This window comes from Camelus dromedarius, chromosome 36 (genome assembly GCF_036321535.1).
Source record: "Camelus dromedarius isolate mCamDro1 chromosome 36, mCamDro1.pat, whole genome shotgun sequence".
Taxonomy (NCBI): domain Eukaryota; kingdom Metazoa; phylum Chordata; class Mammalia; order Artiodactyla; family Camelidae; genus Camelus; species Camelus dromedarius.
The window spans coordinates 1,094,675-1,106,302 of NC_087471.1; the positions used below are offsets into that span (position 1 = coordinate 1,094,675).

At 55.0% G+C, this 11,628-nt stretch overlaps 1 long non-coding RNA gene across 1 annotated transcript; it reads left to right on the forward strand.

The window, feature by feature from the left end:
- The first annotated feature begins 2,350 nt into the window (after positions 1-2,350).
- LOC135320046 (uncharacterized) lies at positions 2,351-5,475 on the forward strand. Its single transcript, XR_010379177.1, has 2 exons — positions 2,351-4,184; positions 4,684-5,475. It is a non-coding gene; the product is annotated as an uncharacterized LOC135320046 (long non-coding RNA).
- The last annotated feature ends 6,153 nt before the right edge of the window (positions 5,476-11,628 follow it).

Sequence of the window (11,628 nt, forward strand, 5' to 3'; positions counted from 1 at the left end):
CCACAGACATGACAGACAGGAGCAGAGATGATAGAAACTCACTACTAGGAAGTGATGGGTGTTGAGTGCTTATTACCTTTATTTTCAACGTAATTTAATTCTAAGTTTATATAATTTAATTCTTCATGTGGCTGTTGAACAGCCAGCTCATGAGGTTGCTGCGAATCCAGCCATTGGCTCTTGGGATCGGTGGGGACTGGCTCCATCACTCTGCTGCGTAAGACGCTCGGAATAAACTGATACAGAAGCCAAGACCAGGTCACACAGTCCAACCCCAGCCCAGCCGGCCGGGGCCCGCGGTTTGGATGGCTCCGGCTGCGGCACACAGCAGCGACTACGCGCGGGGGCCTGCCCGGCTGGGCAATGGCTCAGGGAGGGTCGTCGGGGAGGCGCCCCGGCGCGGACGTCTCCGCCCCGAGTCGCTGAATCTCTGGGGGCAGCTGCACCCCCTGCCGGCTTTAGGCTCTGAAGCTGCACCCCTTGTCTCAGTGGGAGGGGTCCCACGGGGCCCCTGGAAGGGAGTGAGCCCAGAAGCCGTAGCAGGAGAAATCAGAATGGGAACGGACTGAGAAAGCCAGCCGAGAGCCGCGGGGTTGGCCCTCCCGTAAATATTTACACGGCCTGATTACATGTGCAGTCATCGCCGCGTGTGTGGAAGTGTTTCACCTGCTGTTTGTTTAAGACGTTCAAGAGCAGCTGACACAGTCGTCTTGCCATTTCAGTTAAATGTTTAGGAGAGTGCGTTTGCAGGCAGACTTCGGGGACGCCTGATTTAACTCAGAACGTGCTGTTCACCGACTGTGAGAGCAGCGAGTGTTCGGAACAGATGTCGTCCAAGCCTGGTCTCCAGACTCTCAGTTTCCCCCCAAGACCTGCTGAGGCAGAAGCTCTGGTGGTGGTGTTGGGGGGCAGCGAACGTGCTTTAATGACCCCCCAAAGGGGTTCCGGTGCACCCTCGGGTTTGGGAACCATTGCTCTACAGGGGACTGCTAACGCGTTAAGGACAGTGGACGGGACGCCAGGTAAGACGCCACAGGCAGCGGGCGTTCCTCTCAGCACAGCGAGCCTCTCGGGCATTAAGGAGTCTCTTCATGTGTTTCCGGAGATTCTTGCCACCAAACCCTCGGTTCTCCTCCAGCCCGCACACGTTTTTTCCTTTTGTAAAGTGCAGGATGCAGGAACCAAATACCAGAGGTTTCCCTTCTGGGTTTGCGGAGTGGGGCTCTGTGACTGAACCGCTGCCCAGGTCAGGCAGTGCCCTCGCTGGGACTGCCCGTCGGACACCGCCGTTCACATGCTCCCTCCCATTTCCCTTGTCCCCTGTTCAAAGCGTCAGGTCCTGATACGACCTTACCATCTTTGGCAAAAGGGGGAAGCCGGGCAGTGCTGGAGTCAGCGGCTCAGAGCGTGTGTGCGGTTTCAAATCCTGCCTCCACTGAGCAGGTGATCCTGGGTGGACTGATGGATGGGAGGAGAGAGTCCAGGAGGGGAGAGGGTATGGAGGGTTTGGGGGGCCATGATTTAGCACAGACGCACGTCCCTGGTCCTGACAGCATGCTGTAGAGTGACCAGTTCCCTGAAGGGAACAGCGTGGTGCCCTTGGCAGACATGGCTTCCATCCTCACCAAGGGTGATGCTGGCCTGCCTCCTGGGCCGGGCTCGTGCTGGGAAGGGGCGTCCGTGCCTGAGGGTCCCCGAGACCTCGACATGCCCAGTGCAGAGGGAGAGGGAGGCTGAACTTTGTGTCACTCGTGGCACGATGGCTCAGAGCCAGATGGAAGTGGATCTGGAGGAAACAAAGAAGTGGACGCTCCCTTGCACACGCTTGAGGGTACGATGTAGGTTTTCACGCCAGCCTCGATCAGCCTCTCAGGGCCCTTGCCTTCCTCAGCCACACGTTCCAATCCTCGCTCCTCTCCCCACATTATGATCCCAGGCGAAGCCCCAGCGTGTTGAATCTCTCCCTCCTTCTCTTCCCCCGGCTTTAGACAGAATGTTACGCATTTCAGAGCACCAGTAACTGCTCGGAGCCTCACTCTTTGGGGTAAATAAATGCTCTTCCTCCCGGGGTGGTGCCTGCATGTTGGGGGGGGCAGAGCCCTGAGTCCCCAGGGGGAGGGGGTCTTCGGGGGAGGCGAGGGGAGGGGGCAGCGTGGCGGGCTCAGCGCTCGTGCCACACACACCGCCCCGCTCCCAGCCTCGGCGTGGTCGGAGCCCTCGGGGGCGGGACAGCGTGTTCTCGCGAGGCTGGTTTTCAACAAACGCTTGCGCAGGAAGCGCAGGGCGCGCGGGGCGGAGCAGGCGCACCGTGGGGCCCGGGGCGCCCGGGGCGCCCGGGGCTGGTGTCTCCCTTGCTGAGTCCCGTACTCGAGCATTAGGGGAACGCAGCCTGTCCTGTCTGCAGCAAAGCTAGGTTTCCGGTTTGTCCTCTGTCCTCTGACTTCTCTTGTATTTTTGTCTGCGTAGGTGCCTAAACCTGTTTCCCAGTCAAACAGCATTTCTTGTCCTTCATGGATTTTTCCATTGATTTTGAACTTAGCGAGCTCCTCTCACCCCCGCGTTGAAATTCGTTACCTATTAACCATGTTTTCCATCTAATGGTTTTCCCGGTTTGGCTAATACAAAGCTAGGCGTCTCTCGGTGCCTGCAGCAGAGGTCAGATGCAAGCTGCTTTCTTCCCCTTGACTGCTTAGCCAACGTCCTCACACGATTTGTGGAACAATCCATTCCTCGCTCATTGGCTTACTCTGCTCCTTTTTACAAAAAGAGCTTTCCTGAGGCCTAATTTACATACCGTAAACTTCACCCACGTGAAGCACATGATGCAGTCGATTGTGGTAATCTGTAGGGTTCTGCAGCCACTCCCCCCAGGCCAGCTTTGGAGCGTCTCCATCACTCCCGAAACACCCCCCGTGCCTGTCTGCGGTCAGCCCTCGCTGCCGCCGCTCCCCTGGGCACCCACGGGTCTGCTTTCTGTCCCCGTGGATCCGTCTTTGCCGGGCATTTCACGTCAGCGCCATCTCCCACCTGTCGTCTTTGGCACCTGGCTTCTTTCACGGAGCAGGATGGTTTTGAGGTTCACCTGTGTCGTGGCCTGTGTCAGCAGTCTGCTCATCTCACCTGTGGATGAATCCTCCATCGCAGGAGCACACCAGGCTCTACCTGTCCATTCATCCGTTGATGGACATTTGGGTGTTTCCACCTTTTGGCTGTTGTGAATGAGGCTGCTCCGACCGTTGTCGTACAAATCTTTGTGTGGGTGAACGTTTTTCTGCCTCTGGGGTGGACTCCTGGGAGTGAGATGACTGGGTCATATGATAAAGTGAAAACCACCGGGCTGTTTTCCAGAATGTCGGCTCCATGTTGCCTGCCTGTCAGACTCGGCCTCCTCACCACCACTTGTTACCGCACGCCTTTTAAAACATTTGCCTCTGTTCCGTTTTTATATTTTCAGTTGGTATGTTTGCCAGCCTTTTTCAGGCTGTGCTTTAAGAGTAGCTATGTTTTTAATTCCTTCCAAAGTGAGGCGAACGCAGGCTGCTGCCTCCCTGCTTAATACATCTTTATCTCAGGTTATGGAAACTCCAATGAAGGTTTATTTCCCTGCAAATAGTTTTTAAAAATTAAATATTTACTTTTCCAAACTCCCAAACAAATCTCGCATTCAGAGCCAAGTAAATGTTGGCTGTGATTTTCGAGCTTCCTTCTTTGGGCTTTGGAGATGATAAAAGCACCAGGAAAGTCTCCGAGTCCTTGAGACTCCCTTCATCTTAAGGTCCTTTGGGACACTGGGGCCTGAGCAAGGCTTTTCTCCTCGTTAATCATTCGGGGGGGTGTGTTCTTCATCAAGGACTTTGCTCTGTGACCTTTACCGCGGCTTTGGCTCTGTCTTCAGGAGCCTCTGGCCGTTCAAACGGGACCCGGGAGGCCGGTGTCCACGTGGAGATCCGGGGCGCCCTGTCTGCCCGCTGACCCGGTGCCCCCAGCTCACCGCCGGCTCTCGGCATCTGCTGGGCAGGCCTCGCGCACGCTCGGGCACTGCGTCCTTGGGAACACCGGCCTCTCCAGGGCGGAATGGGGCTTTTTGCTCTGCGCTGCTCCTCCCGCGCTCCGCGCCACCTGACTGGAAGAATTAGGCTGATCTTTATTTCTGCAAAGCTCCTGTGGAGGCCAGGCAGACGGACGTAAGTGGGGCGGGAGGTGCTTCCGCACGGAGCTCCGTCCAGTCGCCCTGCACTCAGCGTCCCCCCGGGGTTGTGCAGGGACGGCACCTTCTTCCCGCAAAGGGACATTAGGCTTCTCTGAGGGAGAATTTTACAGACTCTGACGGATTTTTTTCCTTTTAAAAATACAGTTCCCACATCATTACCATCTATTTCAAAAAATAACCCGCTTCATCCACCTAGTGGATGGATTTTAAAAATAGAGACGTATTATATATGTATTTGCATTTTTTTTATTGTGAAATGCTAACCCTTCAGAAAAGCTTAGAAAACTTACGGGCCATCATTAACGATTAAAAACCAGCCTCTGTGTCACACCCGCCAGTTGGGGAGGCTGCGCGTGGCCTGCCCCCGGGGGCCCCTCCCTCCCGGCCTCCCTGCCCCTCGCCACCTCCGTGTTCGCCCTGCAGCTGCCCCGACGTTCACGCGAATCACGTCCTTACTCCCCTTCCCCTCTCAGCGCCGTCTCCGAACGCTCGCCTTCAGCGTTGCCTGCTTTGCTTTCTGAATGTGCTCCTCTGCCGAACGAAAGTTCTGAACTGCAGTGCAGCCGAGGCCGCTCAGTGTTTCCCTCGACGGCTGTTGCTTTTCACGCCCGGTTTGTGAAGCCCTTGCCGAGCGGAAGTCCTGAAGGCGGTCGGCATCACTGCTTAAACCCCTACCGTCTGGCCTTTTACGCAGGGCTTCTCCGCGCCCCGGACTGGGGCGGACACAGCCCACGGCTCACGTTTGGTCCCAGGTCTCACCGTGGCTCCCTGGGAGCGTCCCCTGCGCTGCAGCACCATCCTCCTCAGAAACCGAGGGTCGTGTTTGTACGACGTCACCCTGAGCTTTCTAGTCTCTTCCATCGGCCCGTTTTCTTTCAGTCCTTGAGCTGATGTCGCACTGGCTTCCTTCTGAGCCTTTGTAATAAATCTCGGTAGAATGAGGTCCCGCAGAGGAAGTCCTTCCACCTTCAAGTGTCATGGCTCCTCTGTTTCCATGAATTTTAGATTCAGCTTGTCAAGTTTCACACACACACACGTTGGCTATTTGAGAGAGTTTGAGATTTGCAGATGATAACCACTATATATAAAAAAAGAGAAAAACCAAATTTCTTCTGTACAGCACAGGGAACTATATTCAATATCTTGTAATAACTTTTAATGAAAAGAAACAAATTTATGTATGTATGTGCATGACTGGTGCTGTACACCAGAGATGGACACTTTGTAACTGACTGTACCTCAATAAAAAAGGAAAAGTGAAAAAATATTGAATATTTGATTGGAATCACACTGAATTTATAGATCATATTTTGAAAAATTGAAGTATAGTAAAAAAAAAATGACACTAACTTATTTACAAAACAGAAACAGACTCACAGACATAGAGAACAAACTTACGGTCACTGGTGGAGTGGGGGGAGGTGGTGGGAAGGGGTAAACGGGGCTTTGAGATGCATAGATCACTTTTGAAAGGACTGGCATTTTTCCAATACCGAGGGCTTCAGCCCGTTAGCACGGGGCAGCCCTCCACTTGCTCAGCTCCTGCTTACGCTTCCTGGTGCCGTTTTCTGTTCTGCTGTATAGATTGTCGCACCACCAGGTGTGCCCACAGCCGCCTCCCCGTGTGCTGAGCACTGGCCCGGAGCCCCCGCTCCAGTCACAGGGCGGCCCCCACCCCGAGAGTCCGTCTCCTCCTCCGGTCCTGATTTGGGTTTGATTATTGACTGAACACCTGGAGGACAGGGCATATGTCTCGCTTCTCTGGGCCTCAGTTTCCCCATGTGCAAGATAAGAACCCTCTCGCAGGAATGAGAAGATTAAATGAGAAAATACACCGGACGTGTTTAGAATCTGGGACATGGCAGGCACTCAGTTAATGTTATTTAAAAAAACCCCTGAACCAAGGAAACAAGCCACCTGCAGAATGGGTGCAATTCAGAGGGAGCTTATACCCCAGGGGGGCCAGCCGCACTCACGGGATGGCCGGCGTCCACTTGCTGGAGAAGGTGCTCCTGGAAGGATGCGTGGATTTGCATATGGGGCCAAGGGGAGAGCAGTCCCGGGCTCACAGTCTGCACCGCCAGCCCCGAGGAAGGTCGGCGGCCATTAGCCCACCTGCCGGTGAGCAGGAGGCCGGTGGAGGGGCGTGTGTCATCCAGGTGCGGGGAGGCGCGGCTGGCCCGGTGCCGTGTCCCGACCCTGCGGAGTCTGTGTTTCGGCCCAGCTCGGCCCCTGGTGGGGGTCGCCGTGCACCAGCCCAGCGCCCCCCCAGCCCTCTTCCTCCAGTGAGGACAGCACTCGGCCTGCGCTCGGCCTTGAGTGGTGGCGTAGAAAGGAGCCGCAGTGTCCTCCTGACACTCACGAGCGAGACCTAGGTGACAGCACACCCCTAACCTCGGGGGGGACCCCAGCAGCTCTGGCCTCGCGATGCATTCCAATGTGCCAGGGAGACTTACAAGCAACGCCTTAAGATGATAGTCGTAAAGGGTGTTTCTGAAACGACAGGGGTATTTTAAAGCGCGGGAAGGTGTGACAGGGACGTGCGTGGGAGCTGGGCCTGCGGGCTTTGGAGACTGACCAGTCTCCTGACAGCGTGACCGAGAGCCAAACCCCGCACGGGGCCCCTGCCTCCCAGATCCGGAGGGGCGGGCCGGTGGGGCCTTCCTAGTGCCGCTGACCCTGGACAGAGAATCAGGAGCTCCCGGCCCTGCCTCCCCGGGAGCCCAGTCCTCTGCAGTTACTGCCTCGATCGGCTTCCTTGCCTCGGCCCAGCCGCCGCCGGCCACCTGCGCTGGTTTCCTGCCCAGGACATTCTAACGCTTCTCACCACCTGACGGGCCCAGGTGAGGCGTCCCACGGCCCCGCTCTCTGCATCTCTTCTCCAGAATCAAAGCCCTTCAGTGTGGGACGGGCTCTCAGATGTGACTGCCTGGGTCTCCAGATGAGGAAATCTGGACTCAGGGACTGTGATGCCCCTGAACTGACCAGCCATTTGGCAACAGCACCTTCTGTTTTTAAGGAACTCAAGTCACAGGAAAAGTGACATCCACACAGATGGGGGGAGGGGAGCTATGTCTAAAGACACTTCAGCGTACGTTCGGCTGACTCAAGGCAGAAACGGAGCACAGAAATGCCAAATTGTTTAAAGAAAACCTTGCAAGTGTGACAGCTGGCCCTGGGCAGCCACCCATGTAGCACACGTTTAGCGGGCACGTCCTGTGCCAGACAGGCTTCTGGGCCTTCGGAGGCAGCCCTGAGTGTCCACCAGGCAGACGGCGGCCCTGCGGGTCCCGCCTCCTCACAGGCACGGGGACGGAGCGCGAATCGAAGGAGCGAGTTACGGAAAGTGATGGAAGGCGATGAGGGCCAAGGGGAACCACAGCAACAGGAAGAGGTGCAGGCGTGGGAGCTGCTATCGTAAGTGCTCTGAAGGGACAAAGTAGGGCAAATGTGTGTACTTGAAAACAGACCCGTCTTTTTTTGTTGAAGACCCAGGACTTGGCGGGGGTGGTTCTCCTTGGAGAGCTGTCATGTCCGTAGGAGGTGCTTGGAGAAAAACGAGAAGCAGGTCCACCCAGATACCCCTGAATTCTGCGTGATGGTGTCCACACATCTTGGGAAATTAGTTCTCCCCCCTTGACGTATTTATTGAACGCATCCCCATTTGCCAGACAGACGTCCACATCCTGGATGAGGCTAGAGAAAGAACTTTCTGCTAAAATGCACTGGAGTTGGGTCTGACTAAGAGCCAGGGCAGAACATCAGACAGCTTTTCAGGTCAGTGGACGCTGAGGGACCAGGGGACTCAGAAGGGACGGCAGGAGGCCCACCAGTGGTCCTGCTTGGGGCGCGGGGAGCCCTCCGACCTTGCAGTCCTGTCCTTCTCACCCGGTGACTCTCAGGACCTCAGGGGACTTCTGGCTGACCTGTGGTGGACTCTCTCCTTGAGCAAACTTTGGACAGGCACCTCTGGGTGCTCTTTAGGCCTTGCCCTGCCCTGTTCTTGGCTTTTTCAGCCCAATTTTAGCAAGAATCCTGCTAAGTAAGTTTAGAGAGAGTCCCCCGGCCCCTGCAAGCTGAGCTCCCTGGGTAACTGATGAAGCTCCTCATGCCCCACCTTGACGTCTGACCACCCTGGCCTGCTTTCAGCAAGGGGCCTGCTGGGCTGGTCAGCCAGAACCCCCCACCCTGGACGTCTCCTCTTAGTGGTTTTCCGTCCACTGACTCCCCCTCTGCTGTTGGCTGTAACCCCCCGAGCCGCCTCTGCTGCATTGGGGGTTGGGCCCCAGCTCTCAGCCCTGCTGAAATAGCCCTGGATAAAGACCTTCCTGTCTTCCCCCTTCGAGACGTGAGCCATCGCCGTCACCCCCCGAACCTCGTGCCCCTTCCCAGTGGATCCCCAACCCCTCAGAAGGAACCACTGTTCCAATTCCTTTTCCATTGTGACCTGGTTTTGCCTTTTCTAGAGTTTCATAAAATAGAATCACACGCTACCTGTTCTCTCGTGAAGGGTTCTCTCACTTAACGCAGCCATTTTTCAGTTCATTCCTGTTCATTCCTTTGTGTTACTGAGTAGTATTCCATTTTGGGGAGACACCACAATTACTTTATCATTTGTGTGCTGGGGGACACCTGGGCTGTTCCCAGCTTTGGGCTGCCGTGAACGAAGCTGCTATGAGCTGTGTGTGTGTGTGTCTGTCTGTCTACATGCTTTCATTTCTCTTGGGCAAACCCCTAGGAGTGGAGCTGCTCAAGCAGAGGATGGGTAACAGTGGGTAAGGTCCTTCCAGAACCTTCTCAGAGAGAAATGTGCTGTTTCACATTCCCTTTGAATGCAGCGCTGCTTAAAGCCCTCTGTGGCCTGGCCTGCCCTCGACTCTGGCCTCTGGGATTGCAGTCGAATTCCATTCAGCGTGCAGGCTTTGGGGAAGAGTTGGCCCACAGCCTTCAGATCCTGAGCAGTGCTCAGTAAATGTCCTCTATCCGAATGTGTTACCCGGGCCCCTCCCCTGTCCTTGGAGTAAATGCTACACGAGAGGAACACTAAATAGTCCAAACATTTAATTCACAGCTTCAGTTTCTCTGAACTGGAACCCAGGGGCAGCCCTTGGTCAGCTGGTAACACTTCTAGTACATGCTCATGGTGTTTGAATTTGCCTGTAAACTCATTCATTTATTCAATAAATGTTTACTCAGCTCCTGCTCTGTGCTGGGTCCTGCCCTGGTTCTGCGTGTCGTGCGGGACAAGATGAATCCCTGTCTGTGGCGTCCGGGAACTCCCACTCTTGTAGGGGAAAGATACGTTAGACAGTGAGTGACGGAAACATCAGACAGTGATACGATTTCACTATTTAAGTTGCAATGGTGAGAAGCGCTTCGGAGGAGAAGACTAGGGAGCTGTGAAATCGTCCTGCAAGGGGATTCGACCTTATCGGGGAAGACGGGGGACTCTCTGAGCCAGCGATACCAAAACTGAGCTCTAAAGGGAGGAGAGAAATTAGCTAGATGGTGGGGTAGCAGAGCACGTGCAAAGGCCCTGAGGTGGAAAGGGGCTCTGGGACACCAAGGATTGGAGTGGTGGAAGGGTGATGAGTGCAGGGAAATACTGGGGGTGGTGAAATTGGAGAGGCTTGTGGGGGTCTCAAGGGTCAGTTAAAGCTTCTGCTTTATCTTTAAAAGCAGCGCCGTCCAGCAGAACTTTTACAGAACATTACAGATGACAGAGAAGTTCCAAGTCGCATGGCTTCCAACACACCAGCCCCATGAGTTATTGAGCCCTTAAAATGTGGCTAGTGAGACTGAGGAGCTGAGCATTTAATTTTAATTAAATACAATTTAAGGAGCACATATGACTTTGGCTGCCTAATTGGACAGGGCGGTTTTGGTGCCATGGCGCGCCATCAGGAGTTTAGAGCCGGCAGATGACACGATCAGATCTGCGTCTGTTACCCGTTATCTGTCACTGTGGCTCCAACGTGAGCAGCCTAAGGACCAGTAGGGGTGTCCCCAGAGTCGTCCAGGGGGATAAATGATGGTTTCCGGAGCTGGGATGTGCAGTGCAGTTGGAGGTAAATGCATAGGTTTAGGACTATTTGGGGATTAGAGTAAACATGGACCGAGCGGTCCTGGTTAGGCTGCTGACCGCGAGGAGGCAGGGATGGAGGGAACCCCTGCCCCTTGCAGAGTGGAGCCGGCTGTCCAGGTGGGCGGCGGTGGGGCTCCCGGAAAAGGCTCGGCTGGCGAAATTTCTCAGAAAGTTAAGAGGACGCTCAGAAGCGATGCATCGGTGTGGAAATGTGGCACGAACACAGAAAGTGTCCTGCAAAATCCAAACTCTCTACTTCCTAGATTCCTAGTCCGTGCTGGCCACGTGCTCACACGGGCGTCATCAGGCGTAGAGGTCTTACCCGACGCTCTTAAAAAAACAGCAAAACCAAACCACAAAATAAGGACCTCGACTTGCTCGTGGGCACGTCTGCGCGGACTGAGAGGGTCCCCTCGGTGCTGCTCTGGGAGTCCCGTCGCGACCTGGTTGGGGCTCGTCGGGCTCCTTCCCCGCTGCGGGCGCTTGACTTCCTTCCAGTTTTTCACTCTCGCACGGCGGGGCCGCCGTCGGCGGGGCAGCCCGGAAGCCCGTTCTCTAGAACCACGGAGATCGTTCGCGGTGTTTGACCCAGCAACGTGGTGCCTGGGAAGCTATCCCAAGGAAACGACCGAGGGAAGAAAATAAACGCAGGAAGGCGCTCCTTGTGGCGCGTCTGTAACGGGGGACCGATCTCAGCTGGCCGGCAGCTTCGACAAGGGGGGCGGCCCGAGGGCGTCCGAGAAATGTAAAGACGGTGGCTTTAGGGGCCGTGCAAACGTGGCAGAATGCCCTCGTGTTTCCAGCGAAGCGCACTGTGGTTACAAGCATGAGAAGTGGGTGTGCGAAACCGAAGGGAGACATCGTTGGTGCCATGATGGGATTATGAGCAGTTTAAGGTTTTCTTTGACAAGCTTCATTTTGATGGTGCTTAGCTGTCTCGTGCAACACGGAGCGCTCGGGAAGACGATGGTGAGCAGCACGGTGCTGTTTCACATGGGAGCGGTGATTTCTCCTGGACACCTTCACACCGACCACAACTTTCAAATCAGAGCTAGTTGTGAAACATCTTCTGCTGAGTTTTGCGTGTGCGATTGTTTTTATATTCAGCTTTTACAAATCTTATATCAAGATTGGCATATGTAGCTCATCGTTGTTTGGGGAAGGTGTTAAATGAGAAACAACGTTCGGCAAAAAAGCCACCAAAACCAAGTAAGTGAATGGAGCGTTTTGTGATTTGACATTAGACGCACGGCTCACACGTGCAGTTACCCGGTGCTGAAGCAAGGTGGACGCTTACTGTCCTTTTATCTTTTGTAGAAACCAGGCCCATTTG